We start from the raw sequence: 18,678 nt of genomic DNA, 5'->3' as shown, positions 1-18,678 counted from the left end.
CCCTCACATCACTTCAGACAATGTGAGATGCTCTTTCTTTTTGATTTTAATAAATGTTTAAAAGCACTCTTGAGATCTCAAGCAGAGGTGTTTGGAGATGGAATGGCAAATGCCTATTAATCCACCCTTTGACGTCAATTCTCCTACTAGGCAGCACTTGTGACTGCACCAGACATACAATAGAGCTAACTAGCATATGAGCTATCTAGTGCTGAAGCACTGCAGGGGAATCCTTTGTATAGGAGCCTCCAATGTGAGCTAGTTCTGTCTATCATTTAGAAAAGACAAGAGGGGATGGTGCTGTGACTCAGGCATTTGGGAATGAATTTTTGGCAGGACTTCTTGTTTGTTTGTTTTTACAGGCAAGTTTAATACTAGCCATGCAGTGCAGAAGCATAAAGAGAGGGTGCTGTTTTTGCAAATTTTCGTTTGAAAGTTCAGGATTACAGCAATGGAAGGCTGCTGCAGGCAAGTTTGAATCCTCTTTTTCAACAACGTGAATGACTGGAATAAATTCTACTGTGATTCAGAATCCAACGCTTTAAGCTGTTTATCAGAGGCTGCATTACAGCAAGAAAGTGGCTGTGAAGGGTATTTGCTCTGTTTTCATAAAAGATTGGATTAGAAGAGAAACAGATCTCATTCCAAAAGTTAACTTTAGTATTAATGGTATTAGTATCTGGGGCCCCCAACATAAAGAAGGACCTGTTGAAGCAAGTCCAGAGGATGGTCATGGAGCTGAGGGCTGGAGCTTGTTTCCTATGAAGACAGGTTGAAAGAGTTGGCACTGTTTGGCCTGGAGAAGAGAAGGCTCCAGGGACACCTTACAGCACCTTTTTTCCAGAACTTAAAAGGGGCAGACAAGAAAGCTGGAGAGGGACTTTTTATAAGGGAATGTAGTGATAGGACAACAACTTCAAAATGAAACAAGGTATATTTAAATTAGATATTAGGAAGAAGTTCTTTATTGTGATGGTGGTGCGGCACTGGGGCAAGTTTCTCAGAGAAACACCATCCCTGGAAATATTCAAGGCCAAGTTGGATGGAACCCTGAGCAACCTGGTTTAGTGGAAGGCATGCCTGCCCATAGTGAAGAGGCTGGAAGTAGATATTTGAGGTCCCTCCCAACCCAAACAATCCTGTGATTATATACTATGATAATTGTATCTATTTCAGAACCACAAGTAAAGCCAATATGTCCATGACTAAAGCTGAGGAGATGGACACCCAAATTCTTCAGGTCCATACAGATTTTTTAAACAAAAATTCACGATGAGTTTTTTTTGCTATTGATTAATTCTGCTTACCGCATTGGTAAGCTGGGAGGCCTTGGCATTCTTTCTCCCTAATCTTCACACCATGATAAGATAATGTATATCCCACTATCCCAATAGTTTGTTTTCTTTTTTAAAGAAGCTGAAGCACTACCTTTCAAAATGGATGGAGAAGGGGGATGGGGGACGGGGGGGATGTGAGGGTATGCTGTGGGGTTTTTTGTTTGTTTGTTTATTTTTGTTTTGTTTTAAACCAACAGTAAATATTCATACACCAGGGCAGGTCAGATTGCTGTGGAATCGATATTTAAAGGGCTATATAGTCATACATTTGAATATGCTTTCCATATGATTGCTTACTGTATTATCTGAAGTATTTACATTTAAATTTCAGGGTAATTGTTAGAAAATCAACTGAAAAATGACTGCATAGCTATTAACCATCATGCCTGAACTTCATGGTTTAATAATTCTCAGGAGCATAAAAATCATGAATACCTGTGAAATGAAAGTTAACTGCAGATCAAGTCTAATAGGATGGAAAGTTAATTAAAAGAAGCTAAAAAAAATATCATATTAGGCTTTCCTCTGCTATGAAGTAAGACATTGTATGGTTAGATTTTAATAGGAAAGTCTATTACTTTCTCATAGACTCTAATTTCCTTTATCTGTATGAGCCACAAAATTTTCTCATGCAGAATTATTTTTCTTATGAATTCATTATTTCTACTCATATTCTTAATCTAATTGATGGTCTTAAGCACAATCAAAAAAGAGATGGAGCTGGAAACATTATGTTAATAGAACAAACACTTTATTTGAGCAATTCTGCTATTGGCACACTTTTAGCTTTAAACTTTGTGAATGGAACAAAAAGGTGTTCAAATTCTAAACTTATTGCCCTGTGATTTACTGCCTTATTAGGGTATTAATGAATAGCACTGTTTTGAAGTTAGAAGACACATTTCACCTTCAAAAGGCTCATTATAGACACTTGAACCTGTTGCTTGCCTTCTGCAAAGGACATTAAATGAGAACAGACACAAGGACCAACATTATACTGAAGAAGAACTGGCAGATTTGCCATTTCTTTCCAGTGCCTAAACAATTCTTGCTAGTCTTTCATGGTAAATTTAAGTGTTTAATACAAAGTGGCTTCCTTTCACAACCTTCCAAGGCATTGAATTATTCATCAAAATGGAAGCATGCCAGAAGCCAAATTATAAGTTGCTATTGCTGTCTTACAGCTCCATCACAATTCTTTATTGTTGTCTTATTTCATTGTCTGGTAATTTAGCAGTGGTAACCTCAGCTGAAAAATACTGAGAAAGGGAAGCAATTGGCAAACACAGAACTATAAAGAGCAGAATTCAGCACAGCAGCACTAAGATTTGAGATAAGATGACAGTTGTATGCACTCTGCCTTCACAGGTAGGGAGGCATAACATGGAGTTAACTGGAAAATACACTTCATTTCTGCTCTTTCCTCAGTTTCACCTTTCTCTTAAAAAAGCACATTCCACTTCAAAGCTCTACCATGGTGCTTCCTGCTTATTATGTCCCAGTGGATGATTTTCCAAGCTGAAAAATATCTACTTCCAGCTCTAAAGATATTCTTCATACCAACTTGTGGCCAACCCAAGCCAGGGATCTGAGAGATGAGTTCAGGTCTCCTATCATTACCACTCAAAAGACAAGACTGTAGGTTAAGGTATGTACTCAGCAACCTTGTAGCTACCCTATTGCCTTCAGTGATCTTACAGAAATATGACTGACTGAAATTTTAAATTGAACATGGGTAAATGACTCCACAGGAAAAGTGAGGGACAGATTGGAACCCATTCCCTAATCCTAGTGGTGCTTGGATTGTGCAGGGACCATCAGGATACAAAACCTTAAAAGTCAGTGGACTGGTCTCTAAAACCATACACACAGATCAGTGAAGAGGAGGAAACACTTTCTGCTTGCTCATCTGTGGCATTCACGTATAGCTATGGCTGAAATTATTCCTTTTGCATAAACAAATACGGCTTTTTTCATAATGAAAAAAACAATTTTATTTAGAAACATTTCCTCTCCTTTATTAATGCAATTCTTCTTTTAAACTCAGCAGTATTTTATCCTCCTTCCACCTCTGCAACTGTTGCATGCCCTACAAATAATTTTCTCCCTGCGTTGCTCCATGTTTCTTTCAATGACAGCTTGTAAGTAGGACACCTAAGGAAGCATCCTTTTAACGTCTCTGATTATGATATTTGTGAAAAGCAGACAATATCATGCATCACTCTTACTAAAGGTCTGAAAAGTTTCTCACTTTTGCAAATACTAAACACACTTCAAATCTGAGATAAACAATGCCACTGTAGTAGTAACAGTGCATTTCTGGTCACCTTGCCTGACATATAGGGCTGGGTGCTATGTTAGATAAGATCAAGAAGATACATAAAACTACCAAGTGCAAAAAAAAAAAAAATGGAAATAGTAACTTTAAAGACGAAAAAAAAAGTGGAAGGAGGGTTTATCCCTGCTGCCTTCAAGAATATTAATGTGCAGAATACAGATGCACTAGCTGGGCTCAAAAAAGTAAGTGAAAGACAGAAGCTGCCTGATCTCAGAAAACCAACAGGCAATCCTTATGTATTCAAACAGTGTAGAATAAAGCAGAGCATTGTAACGAAATACAGTAAAAAATGTAGATGATATGCACCTTATGAAAACAAGCTGTTGTATTTGACAGCTGAGCTTTGAAATGCTCCAGCTGAAGTCTCTCCTCTTTGTTAAATCATCTGGACTTTTTTTCCCAGTCTGTGAGGTAAGGTCTAGCTAACTCTATGTAGCGATTTTTTTAATCCACAAATAACTATACAAATTTAGCCCTAATACCATAAACTGCTAAATACCTTCTACTATCATTAATCCCAAGTCACTCAACATCTCATCAGGCTACCAGTTTTTCCAGACATGTGCTTAATATAATTAGCAAATATGCATGCACATGCATATATACAGGAATCAAATTTTTTTGCATTTTTTTTACTATGAAAGTATTTAATTTGCATCCAAATTCCAAACTGCTATAGAGATCCAAGTGCTGACTCCTTTCTTTCCCAAAAGAAAAATCAATATCCTGTTCACAAATGCTGTGGACAAAAGCTTTGGAAGAGAGAGTTATAAAACAAGTGAGGAATGCAGCAGAAACTTTCTGCTTTTTGTAATTTTAGCCTAGTACCAAATGTAGTCTCCCAGGAATTCCTTGTACATACAATTGGGGTTTTTTCTATATGTGCTATGAATCACCTAATCCACTCCTTCTGATCTAATGTTCAGTTCTGGCAAACAGTCTACTTTTGAAATTTAAGAGCATGATTTGCTACTCACCACTGAAAATGCTTATATGCACTATTGCTAACTTACATTAACAGTAAATGAGAACTAAAGCACGTGCATCACTTCTGACAGTGGAATCAGAGAAACCTAAAATATGACATGCAGTCTATCTCCTGGGGACAGGACATTACCAGCACTCTGTTTACACATCTAAGATATTTGCTAGAACTATCTGAAATCTGTAATCATATTATGTAACTGAACAATACTTACATGTATATGAAATACATGTACTTTTCATGTATATTTACTATATATTACATATGCATAAATATATTTATACACTCATATACTTTTCTTTTTCTTTGCTTTCTATTTCCAGCACCATTTCCAGTGCTCCAGTCAGAGAAGTAAAGCTCAGATTTATTGGATTTTATAAAAGGAAACTGCATTTGCCATCCCTTAATCCTTTCCTGCAATGAATCTCCTTCCTCCGCAGCAGTTCCCTACGCTTATTAAGCTTCCCAACTGCATTCAGAACTCAGGCCCTGTATAAGCAGAGGCGTCACTGTAATGGAGCAGAGAGATAACAGTGCCTCTCTACTCTGCTTTGTCAGTACTACCCCTGAAATTGTTTGTACAGTTCTATGCATTTCATTACCAGAATAGAACAGCACTAGACAATATAAAAGAGAAAACCGATAAAGAGCAGACAATATAAAAGAGAAAACTGATAAAGAGCTGCTGTTCAACAAGAAACAACAATCATTGCTCTAAGTTGATGTCTGAAATCTTTGCCTTCACCGTAGATCTCTTCATCATCTTGGTTTGCACCTGCTGAAGTCTCCCTTGAATTAGAAAACTGATGTAATATGACACACAGAGTAAAAGCTGTCATTGCTCCAACATCCCCAGAAAAATGACCTCCTGGTGTGTGTATCTGTCTGAAGATTTAAGAAATCTGTTGGATCAAGGTATAACTTTTGTTTAAAAGTGGAGGAGAGATTAACTAAGGTTGGAAAGTGAAAGAAGAATTAAGACTCCAAGGCCTTATTTCAAGTTCTGCCATTCAGATAAACCTTAAGGGCCTGGTCTACAAAAGGATTAACCATCTCTTGTCAGTGTATAAATCTAAAAATTAGATCTTAAAAGCACATGCTCAACTGCTCTAATATCCACAAAGCTCCCCTTAGCTGCTAGAGGAATTATGACAATATAGCTATGAAATGTTATTAGGGCTATTGAACACTCACATATGCAGCCATCCCCAGGTAATAATTACTAAAATTCATTTAAAATAAACATCTTAAATGTGCAGCTGGCATCAGAGATTAAATGCCAATAAAATACAATAAACAATACTGCTTGTATAGGGATTTTAAGGCAAAAGCCATAGGGATCAATAGCAATTGATATTCTGAAGATAATCAAAAATCTGGGCCTTCACAAAATGTCTGCTATTACAGTAGTCCAAACGGCTTGGGCCTGACTTGCTGCTTAGACTCCTAATTAATTAGCTTTAATGAAATGTAAGCAAATTTGGTTTGGAAAAATAAACAAAACTGTTCGAGTTCCTCAGGATACTTTAAACATTTCATGTGAATATAGTGTTCTTACATGGGGCACGCCAAGCCTGGCAGGTCTTAAGAGTTTCTTAAACTATCTGAATTGGCAGCTTGTGTTTGGACACTTGCCCCCTACGAAACAGGCCAACAGAAAACTTGTAGCTTGTCATCAGGAAGGAAAGGTCATCTGAGAGGCAAAGGAAAAAAAGTCACTGGGAGAATAAAATATCTACCAGTTCAATAGTAAACGAGGTATAGATGACTGGGATTCATTTCTCCTATACTATCATGTCTTTGTGTTTGCTGTAGATAGCACTACCAGAATTCTCATTCTTCAGTAGAGAACTGTGTAAATCCTTTTCAGAGGAGGCAAGATGGGGAAAAATCTGCTGTACCAGGATTCCCTGCTATTCTTGCATGGAGGAAGAATTACTAACAGAGTGAGTTAGACACACAAATGGCTGCTTTTATCTTTCAACAATCCTGTTATTAGAATAGAGCTGCTGCAGGCACAACATCTGCAGTTTGTTTTACCATCTGTTTCTAAAAATATCATCTCAGTGAAGGAGACTTTTTTTCCTGTCTCTCAAAATCATTTTTGTTTGCTTTTTCTTTCCAAGGGAAAAGTGATGGATTTGGAAAACAGCATAAGTAGGAAAGATCACTCAGCTTCAGGGGTGGACTTTACCACTGCCATTCAGAATACAATGAAAAGCTGTGAACAAAACAACTGAAAATTTTGAAATATACTGGCTCAACTCCTTTGATAAATGTAATCAAAGGGTTTAGAATTCTAACATAACTTGTTAACTGAGCTAGTGACAGATGTTTGCTATGGAGGAAAGTATCGTTTAATGATCTGGGGAATCTAATGGGGGAGAAAAGAAATTGAAAAACTTAAAAAAACTATAAGAAGCTCTGAAGTTATTTACAGGTGAAGTTTAGTAGTCATACTTTCAGAAATCAAAAAAGGAGACAAATGAAGTGAGAGGACAAAAGAAGTCCTTATAAAACACTTCAAAACTTAAGTTTACTTTGCTTCATAATTACAGATTTTGTTAGAATGGAATTTTCACTTTCTTTAAAGCACCAATTTCAAAATGCAAAACAAGTAATCAAACCCAGCGTTTTAGGGGTGAAGGAACTTCTTCTTGTTTTGGATATGACACAGCTCAGAAGAGACTAGATGGGGTCCATACTGTATTTTGACAGCATCAAATCTTCATTTTTTACTAAAAAAGAACTAAGGCATATCTTCAACTACTTTTCAGTCTCTGAATTCCTTTGGGGCTTATTTGGCATATTTAAGCATGTGATGTTAAGGGTGTGAGAGACTGAAATGTTAAAGGTTAAAGACCCAAACAACTGGCCATTTGCAAAACCAGCACGTGCTTTGCTGAGGCCAGGTTTGCACCCCCACACCCAATGGGAAGAGGAGATTTTGGGTGTGTGGTGGCAAAACCTCTGATCTGCGTTAGAACAGCCCCAGTGCCAAGGACGGGCCTTCCACCAGTGGCCTGCATATGATACACAGTGTTCCAGGGAATGCCACCCATCAACCATGGCAATAAGGGCAGATTGAGTAGGATGGCCAGTTTACTGAACAAAAGAACACTTTATTTTATTTCAGATACATACATACTCCCACTGCACTGACTTTCTCTCCAGCTGTCAAACCTTTTTAATCCTCTCCACAGGTCTCTGAGAGTCCCCAGAACCCTGGCAGAGGTAAATGATTCAGAACCTCACCAAAGACACCTCCCTGCTGTGAGTTCAGATGCATGACAGGGATCCTCTGTTTCAGACTGTGCCCAGAGCTTAAACCTGAGTCATACTTGCCCTCACTCACAAAACACCTCCCCCAAAATTATGGGATGTACTAGCAGCTTTCTGAGTTATACAAAAGCCAACGAATGGAACTAACAGAACACAGCAGGAGCATGAGAAAGAGAATAAGGCAAGATTCAATCTATTTGTTCCGCATTTGCTTATAAAGCTCCTAAGGAAGTTTATTCTACTATTTCAGTTCCCCAAAATGCTTCTTTCAGCCAGAACATAAACATGGCATTAACAGATGTATAAATATACATACATGTACACAGAGAGAGTAGTGTGAGTGCACGTTTTGCAATATATTATCATCCCTGTCTTAGCACTAAAAAAATTAGCATACAGGAGAACCATGGATTCTAGGGGAAATATTGGTCTCCAGGCACTCCACAGTAGACTTGCTACTGAACGGAGAGAAGTAAGAAGAAGATAATAAAATTGTATTTTGATACATCAGAAAAAAACATGAACTATTTACAGGACTATTTTTGCTCTTTTCATCGGCCAAATACAAAATTTATGAACTCCCCAAGATTTCAGCAGTGAAATCAGTAGTTGCTAAAACCAGTATCTAAAACCAGTCATACTGGTGTATTTGTATTTGGATTTTTTATTTGGATCTGTATTTGGAAAAATCCTGAATAATGGACATATATTTTAAAAAAGAGCTCAAAATCACTAAAACTACTTTGCATTTCTGTTGTCCCTCAAAGACAGAGCAATCTTTCCCCATTTTTAATGCCTCTGACATTTATTGTTCTGGCACTGAGTTAGAGTGAAACCAGTGGAGATAAAATTGGGGGCATTTTCTTGTTGCTCTAAAAGAAGCTAATTTTGAGATTTTGTAACTTTGTCCACAAAATAGTTGTAGTTCCTCTGGAATGTCAAAAGAGGAGCTGATGATGCTTTTAACACCATCCCATGGGACCAAAGAACTTTAGTTTTTATGAGATTCAGCAGAAGTAGAAAAAGAAGGTCCTTGGTGGTGCCTCTTTTGCAAGGTTTTAATAATCTATTTGTTAGTGCAAGGATCAAGTGGGTTCTCAAATTAGTAGACATCTGAGATTTCAATTCAAGCCAGTCTAATTTATTTTTGTTTTGTTTTTTGCTTCCATACCTCATTTCCAAACTGGTATGGCCTTTGTCATGTGCTCCTCACTGAGCAGGTAAGCTAAGTAGTATTAAAGAAATATTACACTTCATGTCCCCTAGGAACTGGGATCACCTGCTTCTTACACTTGGCAGAAAGCACTGATTTCTACAACTCGTAAATAAAAAAATGGAACTGAAACAGAGAGGCAGAATGAAGACAAAGTAATAACCCCATTTGATGTAATTATAAACTTTCGTTTCTCATGATCTACTTGGGTTGAAAATAGAGCAGGTTTTCCTGCTCTACTGAGGTATTATTCCAGGTGTTACAGTTCATGTGAACATCAGTACCTTTGAGCTTCTAGTATGTAAGGCACCCTTAGGTCTAGGCACGATGACCACAAGAAATTTATACGAAAAACCTTTAGCAGAAAAAGCCTGTCTCTGTCCCTAGTATCTGTAAATGCTCAACATGATTTCTCTCTAACAGACATCACTTATCTTTCAGAAATCAGATACTTTCTTCTTATTTAAAGGTAGCTAATCAGTTGCTATTGACATTTAAGGTTCTAATAAACAAACATTTGCTTTTGATGCAAAATCTGCTTCTGAGTCATGTGCTAGCTCTTCTTTCCCACTGAATGTGTCATTGGCTATTTTTATTTTCTTTCCCATATATTTTATGAAGCTGAAAATCAAAGCTAACAGGGACAAAAAGCAAGTCGCAGCAGGTTGAAAATATCATATCTTAGTATTTTAGACATGTGTCAGCTTGATAACATAGGCACAGCACTAGAGGGATTGCCAGAATGTGACAGTGCACATGGCTTTGAGTTTAGAGAACACGCTTTAAAAAAAGACTGGAAGGCAGCAAGGGCAAGGTAGCCAGACTGTGGGGCTGATTCTGATCTTTCCTGATCTTAAATGCAAAACCGGGGAAACTTACACCAGCTAGGTAAGGTTGGAGAAACTGTTAAATTTTAAATGGAAAATTCTACAAGGACACAAGTCCAAGTGATGGAAGTGCTAATATTTAAGATCTGTATATTGCTGTCCATTCATGACATTAATTTATGTAGCCTGAGCATGGTTCATTCCAATGCATGTGTTAATTCTAGAGGGAAAAGTGATATTCAACGAAAATAATGTCACACCACTGATCCCTGACATTAAAATATTAGACTTTTTTATCCTTCACTTTATTCTCTCTGCATCAGCATATTAGGAATTGTACCTACTGTATAAAAATATGTGATAATACTACTTCTCACAGTAAGTGAAGCTAGCATATAGTACTAAAATCTTAACAATAACACAGGTTACTTGCACATTTCTTGTAGGCAGCAGTGCAGAACCATTTTGGGGTGTACAACAGCAATATGCACCTGAATATCAAAATCCATTAAAACAGTAATTAAATTTATTTTCCTGTCATCTTCACCTCATTTAGCTGGAAGTATTTCATTTACCCTGCCTTACAGGTAGGCAAATGAACAATATACATACACAGTCACAGAGGGAATCAACAGTAGAACTGGGAGTGCCTCACCAGAGTTCAGGCTTTTTATTCTTGGCTTAAACAACTGAACTCTCAGCTCTTCCCCTTGCTCAGTGGCAAATGTCACAAAAGCTGAAGCCAGCAGCCTGCCCCGAGACAGAAAACAAAAATAAGAACTAACTATTTCTAGTCCCAGATATTCATACTTAACCTTACTGGGATAAAACAGTGCACAGTGGGACCTTTCACAGCATCTCCTGCACTTAAGTGGGCCCCTTGCCCCTGCAGAAGGCTGGTCACAGGCATAGCAGAGGCTACATCATGCAAACAGAAATCACATTCAGTAGGACACAGCAGCTCTCTCACAGCCTGGAGGTTCCTGTCCTGATGCCCGGACACTTGATCGTTACATTACTCCAGTCTGAAGGTTACCCTGAACTTCATGATGCAGGGGGATAAAACTCCAATTGTTCTGCTCCAATAGCCTGCCACTTGTTCTAAAAAATTGGTTTCTTTTGCTGTTCACCTTGTAACAGGACTGCTCTAGTCTCTCTGCCAGAGGGCAGTATTACACAAAACTACAAGCTTCTTGATTACAATATAATTTTATAAGCAGTTGCTTTACTTAAGTAATTGCCAAGAAAAAGCTTTAGATTCAGTAGGAATTACTAGTTATGAAAAACACAAGAGATCTAAAATCTAAACCAAGCCAGCTTTAAATATTGATTGATTTTATAGTAAGTACACTCAGTAATCTTTCTCAGATTACATAAGAATTAGGAAAACTAAACTAAGCATAAATAATTGGTTCCCACTAGTGAAAGAAAAGTGAACTTTTTATCCCTCTGCAAGTACAGGACATATATCTTGGGTAAGTTAAATGAAGTAATCAAATAATTCCATGTAGGAAACCCGAACATATCCCATCACTTCCCTCTTCTGGTAACCCTTAGCCTAAAAAAGTATTATATCATGATCCCATGAGAAAAATTCAGAGATTTCAACACCTTCTCTTCAGAAGAAACTAATTCCTACAAAACAACTGGAATTTTAGCTAGGCTAAAGGTATGTGTAAGTATGCTTTTTTGACGTTATGAACATAATATGTGAACATGTGAACTGTCTGCCTTTTCCTCAACTAACTTGAGCTGATCCACTGATGCCAGCCGATGTACCACAGTGCACTGAAGCTTCCTGTGCCATTAATGTGGCTAGTACATTCACAAAGAACTGAATTAAGATACCAGAAAATGAAGTACTGGACAAGCTAAACTATATTTTTTCTAAATAGTGTTTCTAGTCTAAGCAGACGCCTGAAAACTCAGCTTGTTTTTCTCTGCTTTATGCATTATTGCACATTTATGATGCATATGGCAGAAGACACCCCAGATGCAATTCCAGAATTGTGTTCAAGTTAGACAAGTAAACATCAGCAAGCCAGTTTTCACCAGCACCTGTGAGAGGCAGATGTCACACACTGATAGACAGAAGACTGACCCCACAGAGTGAAGACACACTACTCTTAGAAATCCTAGGTACATGCTAGATTTTAGTCTGCTAACAACAAAAAAGCTATGAACTGTGGATTTTAAAAACACATTCACACAGAAATCCTTTCATCTGCACGTGCACAGTGATATTCTGTTTCTAAGACTGCCTTTTATAAAACGTCCTAGGTACATCCCATTTAACACACAGCCTGCATCCTGTGCGGCATTGTCTGGTGCCTAAAGCACAGATAGCAGGAATTCTTACTCTAAGACATCAGCAACAAATCCCTTAAGAAGCTGTATAAGAAGTCACTTTAGCATTATGTCAGTAAACCACTTCTAGGAGTGAAATGGTAACGGAGTTTGAAAATTATTGAAAACAGAACAGCTGCAAACTTGGCCTTATGAAGCTCTGTGGACGTCTTGCAACATCCATCCTGAAGCCTCGGGGAGACACTCAGAACATCATTCAAAGCTTGGTGCCTCTTTGTGGACCTCCCTCGGGTAGGTGAGGAAGGGAAGAGGGGAAGGGATGAGGGATGACAGAGCGCCGAGGAGCTAAACACCAGCTTACGAACAGAGAACAGAATCACATAACAACACTGGACCAATGGACTCCAAGACACAGTGACAAGACAGATGGACACAAACAAGACGCAAAATCACTACTGAGAAATAAAAAAAAAGCAAAGAAACCCCATTAAAAAAAGTAGATCTATATAACTCTGAGGCTGCAAGAAGCAGCCAAAGGTACTGGCATAACTCTTCCAAAAAGAATAAATTATAATATAAATAAAAATCGAAATCAAAACAATATCCCCCCAAATCATACACTACAGACTTGCTCGGTTAGCCTGAATGCATAGCTCTGATGGAACATACGATGGTGTCATCATAGCCCATGCACTGGTTAATGAAGGCCATGGTTAGTTACATCAGCTAAACTACAGCATGCCAGAAAAATGATCTTGCACTGACCCAGAAATAAAAGATACAACAGACACTCTGCATTGCAATAAAATTCTTTTTATGCCATCTGCAGTTTCTAGGGCTCTTTACACTGGAAGAGTTTTTCCTGGGAATATGCAGGGTAAAGGGGAGGGTTTTTTTCTTCTGGGTGTTTTTTCTTTAAATTCAATTGAAAAAAAAAAAAAAGGAAAAGGGAGAAAAACAGGATAGAGACTTTGTAGAAGTTTAAAAAAGTAGGAAAGGAAAAGAGGGGTAATATTCTTCATTCTTTTGCACACAACTTTCTTGGGATATCCGAAAACATGGATTTCTTGAGGATGGCAAGAAAAGATTTTGTTGCCTTTATTGGTTTGCAGATCAATATCTCATTCTTGAGATGATTAAATTATTATTTTGTTGGAAGAACTCCAAAAATATAAATTGAGAAGTACAGCGATGATTTTAAAAATTAAAAAATAGCAGTATGGCACGATTACGAGCCAAAAAAAAAAAAAAAGAAAGAAAGAAATACAAAAGAAACTAAAATATCAATCACCAAAAATTCATGCGGCACAAGATGAGGTGAAACGACAGAAAATGTTCTTCAAATATATACAATGTATATATCTATCTATATACACACAGAGTATCTGTGTACATATCGATCGATATACCTGTATAATTTTTTTTGTTCTCCCTGCCCCACCCTACCCCAAGGCTAATTGGTAGATGAAATTATCAATTAAAAGTAAAGAAATAAATAAAAGGTTGAAAAAAAATTCTAACAAAAAATAAATTAACGTGCTTTGCTCACCAAGAAATAACAATATCATGCATCTGTCCACACCAGCGGATGCCAGGGTTAGATGAAGGCATGAATTTCTGTGTAATTATGCGATTGGATGATAGGGGCTACTGCTGACATTGGTCATTTATTACTTTAGCATATAGATATATATGCACACTGTACATATAGTGCATATATAGATAAAATATCCTCATTGGTGGGGCCTTTGGAGCTCATAAAGATAGAAAGACCAATATGCTGAAAATCAGTCTCAGTATTCCTAATGTAAAAGAAAAACCCAAAAACCAAAAAGAAAACAACATTTCCTGTAAGTCATCTGCATGATTGTAAAACTTGCTCATTTGATTTTGTTTTGGCTGTAAGATTGTAGCTAGGAAACTCCATCAAACAAGTGATGCTATTGCACCCTGGGAAGTGTTGTTGATGAACTCCTGTCCTTTGGGTCCATATGGTATTCACCTTAAAAGATGGGAAGTCTATTTCTCTCAATACTCAGGGGCATGTACACAACTTTAAACGCCGTTTCTTATTCACAATATGAAAAATGGGCAAGCATTCCTGCTTGTCAGAGGGAAAGACTGGGGGTAACTGAGCACTGGATTGTGGGGGGGGATGTTCCTGTTAGGAGAGCAATGAAAATTCCCTGGGTGCTTTGCGAAGGTTGATGCAGTTATGGAGGACAACAGAAAAATCAACACTTCTTTTGGTTTCTTCAATGAAGTCTTCACTTCTAACATATTGGTTTTTGTAGTGTGCTGGCTGTTTTAGAAGACAGATTATGCTTGTTTTCTGCAAATAAATCTCTGACCCAGGTAGTCTGCAGGTCAATGGCTACAGGCCAGTAAATTATAGATACAGAGAGCATATCTGTTGGATATGTGCCTCTTGTGTGTAAGTGTACAAAACACTACGTAACTTCCAATGCAAAGAACTGTAGATTTTGGCATATCTATTACTGTGTCCAGTCCCCCATCAGAAAGGCTTACCAGTCTGATTAGACAATGACAGCCTTAACATATATGAAACCTTTTGGGAAGCACAGAGTAAGTTACCCTGGGGGGAAAAAAAATCACATAGGAAATTGGTGGACTGACAGGAAGGGAAAACGGGCAACTGTACTGGGGAAGAAACACAGGATGCGTCAAGCCAGGGAACACAGACTAAGCCCTACAGACGATTTCAAGAAGCTGTGTTCTGGGCTTCAGGCTAAGTGGTGAGTGCTTGGGTCTCACAGTTTTGAGCAGTCCAAAGAGCAGCTTGGGCTGTGATCCCAATCAGCTGCCTGGCCACCAGCATCCATCCTGCCTGGTGCCAGAGCTCCACTAATGGACATCCTTAACAGGAATGAGGGCAATGGTATGAGGAGACAGCAACAGCTGTCAGGAAAGTGTAATTATCATCCTCAAGGCTCTGAAGTCTCAGAATGATCGGATTGTAAGGGTGGTCCTCATTTCACAGAAAAGAGATGAATGCTTTCTCTCTTCACCGTGCTTCCTAGTCATTCCTTGTCAGAAAAAGGTGTTTTCCTTACAAATCTTACATTCTCTGAGAGCAGCTGAGTTACTAAAAACCACCACAGAGTTGTGCTCAAAAGCACAGACTCAGGACCTTGGCTTGAGTTTTGAGAAAATTGAATATTTGAGCCTCGGATCTCCCTGGAGCAGACCAGAAGACAGTCCTGTACTCAAACCAGAGAAAAAGCATCATGTTTTGGCACAGAAAAAAAAAGTTTTTTGGCCATGTACTGGGACAAGCAACATTTTCATAGAGATAAAAGAGGATCTTCTCTTGACTCTTAGGTAAATGCTTCTTCAGGGCAGACGAAAACTTTTTTTGGCCCGTGAATCATTCAGATTAAGTCCTCTGGGGGATCTAGATATCTAAGGGTATCTAGCCTTGTCTGCAATGAGACGGAGAAGGGACAATTTCTGTCCCTGAACTTGCAATGATTTCTCTTGCATTACATAAAATACAAGGGGGTTTTGGATCCACAGCTGTCATTGCTGTCACTTAGAATAATTCCTTAGCTGTACACACGTGTCTACAGGTGGTGTCTGTAAGCTACCTCAGTCAGAACAGGTCCAGTGACAGGTCCTGTTTTTTAAATGAAGTTTTTTTACCAAAATTCCAAAATTAATCACTTTTTCAAGGGCAACACAAAATGTTAGCCAGCCTGCCACAGGGAGTGTTTCAAGCCAGCCTGGAAAATCCTGAAGGGAGCAGTTAGGAAATCACCTTCATACTGTCTCATTTTAAAGAGATGTAAGTGTTCAGATGCAGATCATATGTGCATGAGATTCAGGTCTTAGATTCAACTGTAAATCAGAGTTAAGTGGCAATAAGACCTTCCCAAATGGTTCTCACATGATATTTAGCCTCAAAGAGGACATGATTTTCAGCCTCTGAATACACCAAAAACAAAGGCTTCAGAGGGACTCTATGCAGAGTACTGCCTCTTATTCAGGACCAAGACCAAAGTAATATTTCTAGGTATTGGGATTTGATTCTGACCCACATGAAATCTAAAAACTTCTGATTTGCAGGGAAATATTCTCTGCTGCCCTTGTCTTGGCTATTGCACAGCAGGTTCATAGTGATGTCTATCATATCTCACAGCTGCAGCAGTGAGTTCAGTAACCTTTGCATTACTAGACCATGGCACTGAGGGTGATGGAAGGCCAAATTTGGCAGAAACTCAAGAGCTTTAAAAGCTACACATTATCAGAGCAACAAAAAGAAGACTCTGCTGGGTTAGGTCATTTAATTTTCAGCCTGCTGTAAAAGGGATCAGGCAAGGCAGAAGTCAGTGACCTGTCAACAGAACAGGATGAAGTAATTTCAAATGAGCCCAATTAAAAAAACCCCAACATTAAGTTAAAAAAAAATATCTGAAGCCACACACTAGAAAACACAAGTAAGATAATCTGGATCTTTTCTCTCCACAATGTACATATTTAAATACCAGATCTTGGCGTGCAGCCAGAATTCTCACTTGGGTGGTGAAGTGTAAAGGCAAACATATCTGCTCAGCCAAGCCAACACTACTGGATTTTGATAAGCCGGCTCAGATTGCTTTAGTGCTCCAGAGCAGAATGGGCTGAGTGAGAGCTTTGATACTGGCTGCACTGCAGACACTGGATGCACTGAGAATGCAGACAATAAGATATACAAAGAAAATGAGAAGCTGCTACTTTTCCTTCTTATTATGATGGAATGAATTAAGTTTATGCAAAAAGGACCTGCATATTCCTCCTCTTTCTGGCAATTCTGTACACTAGCACCTCTGAGAGCAGGAAAACTCAAAATCTGGAAATGCAGATTTCATCAGCAAGGACCATCTGGGAGACTTATTTTTACACATAATCGAGCTAATTTTTATTCTCAATGTCATAGTAATTCCCTAGAAAAGAATCAGATTTCAGTGACTTATGTGGTGCACCTTCCTATGCAAGAGGAGTAGAGTGCAATGAAAGGTACTGGGTGAAATTTGCAAGAATGTTTAGTAGTTTAGGTGAGAACCTTCAGCAGATTTTCAGTGAATCATATTATTTTGCACAGCAGATATTCAAACATCTGTAGACACTTATATCTACCAACTGTAATGCTTAGCAGGATTTTCAAAAGAAAATCATTTTTACAAATCCAGTTTGTACCTGTTTGTAGCATTAGATTTCTAACTGTGTCAGGAAGGAGGTATTTTTAGTCTGGAAATGTTGCTGTACAGCACTATGAAATTTCATGCTAAACAGGCTGTTTTACCAACTTTCTACTCAAACTCTGATTTTTCCACTGGCAACACAAGTTGAAAATATTTCTGTTACAATTTCTAGCTGCTGAAATTATTGTGATTTTTGAAACAAAAATTTACAAGAGGAGGAGTCTGATAAAGACATCATTTTGTCCTTTAATTGAATTATACGGCAATCAGAATATAAATTTTAAAAAAGAAGCCTTCACATGTTAGTGAAGCTTTAAAGAAGTGACTTCATTCATTTACATATCAGTTGCAGCACCTTTCCCCTGGTAACGTGGTCCTATTAATCTCATGCCTCACTTTCATCACAATCACTGTGCTGGCATTTCATTACTACCTTTATTTAAACTCTCAGTACCCCCATTGTTTATACTTCACAATCTAGCAATATTAGGACTGCTTTTCTTCCAGAAGGGGAGTAGAAAAACTCATGGAAATCTGTGAAGAAAGAGATGGGAAGTAAGCTCAGCTACCTGTTACCAACAGTCTGTGTCACTGCCCTCACTGCCATCACAGGGAAGTAAAGAGTAAGGGTGGAAGTTCCCAGCTACAATGCAATGCCAATCTCAGGTTACAGCAGGACCAAGTTCTACTAAAAATGCAGGTACACCACGACGAATTGAAAAGAAACATGAAAGCACTAGCCTTGGGTGAATTTTTATATTATTATTGTATTACTCAAATGGCTTCAGGAAATTAGAAACAGAACATTTATAATGCTTTCTTGGTATTTTTTGTAAGGAAAAAAAATCATCCCAAATAAAACAAAGCAAAAACAAACAAAACAAAGCCAAACAAAAGAACCCCGTCAAACTATTTATATGTTTCACTTTTAAAGACAAAAATTCTACCCAAACTTCCTCTTTTTCTTTTAAATGTACACAGAAATTCGATGATGTCTGTTCTCTATTATAGAAATGCTTAACTCATGGCAAGCCTCAAAAAAGAAGACTTGAAAAAGCCTGTAAGAAATAAAATAGACTGCAGTTGCCTGCTGGATACCACATAATATATCTCACCAGAAAGAAAAGCCATCAATTTATCAAAATGTATCTGAAAGGGAGAAGTTGAGTCAGTTCCACATGGTCAGTC

General features: G+C 38.1%; 1 protein-coding gene across 4 annotated transcripts in view; it reads right to left on the bottom strand.

The window, feature by feature from the left end:
• NRXN3 (neurexin 3) overlaps positions 1-18,678 on the bottom strand; it is a 980,761-nt gene that overhangs the window by 18,794 nt on the left and 943,289 nt on the right. The window lies entirely within an intron of this gene.

This window comes from Chamaea fasciata, unplaced genomic scaffold (assembly GCF_029207755.1).
Source record: "Chamaea fasciata isolate MVZ Bird 193981 ecotype frontalis unplaced genomic scaffold, bChaFas1.0.hap1 SCAF_7, whole genome shotgun sequence".
NCBI lineage: Eukaryota > Metazoa > Chordata > Aves > Passeriformes > Sylviidae > Chamaea > Chamaea fasciata.
Note: the sequence above shows the minus strand (reverse complement) of the source record. Positions and strands in the feature narration are given on the sequence as shown.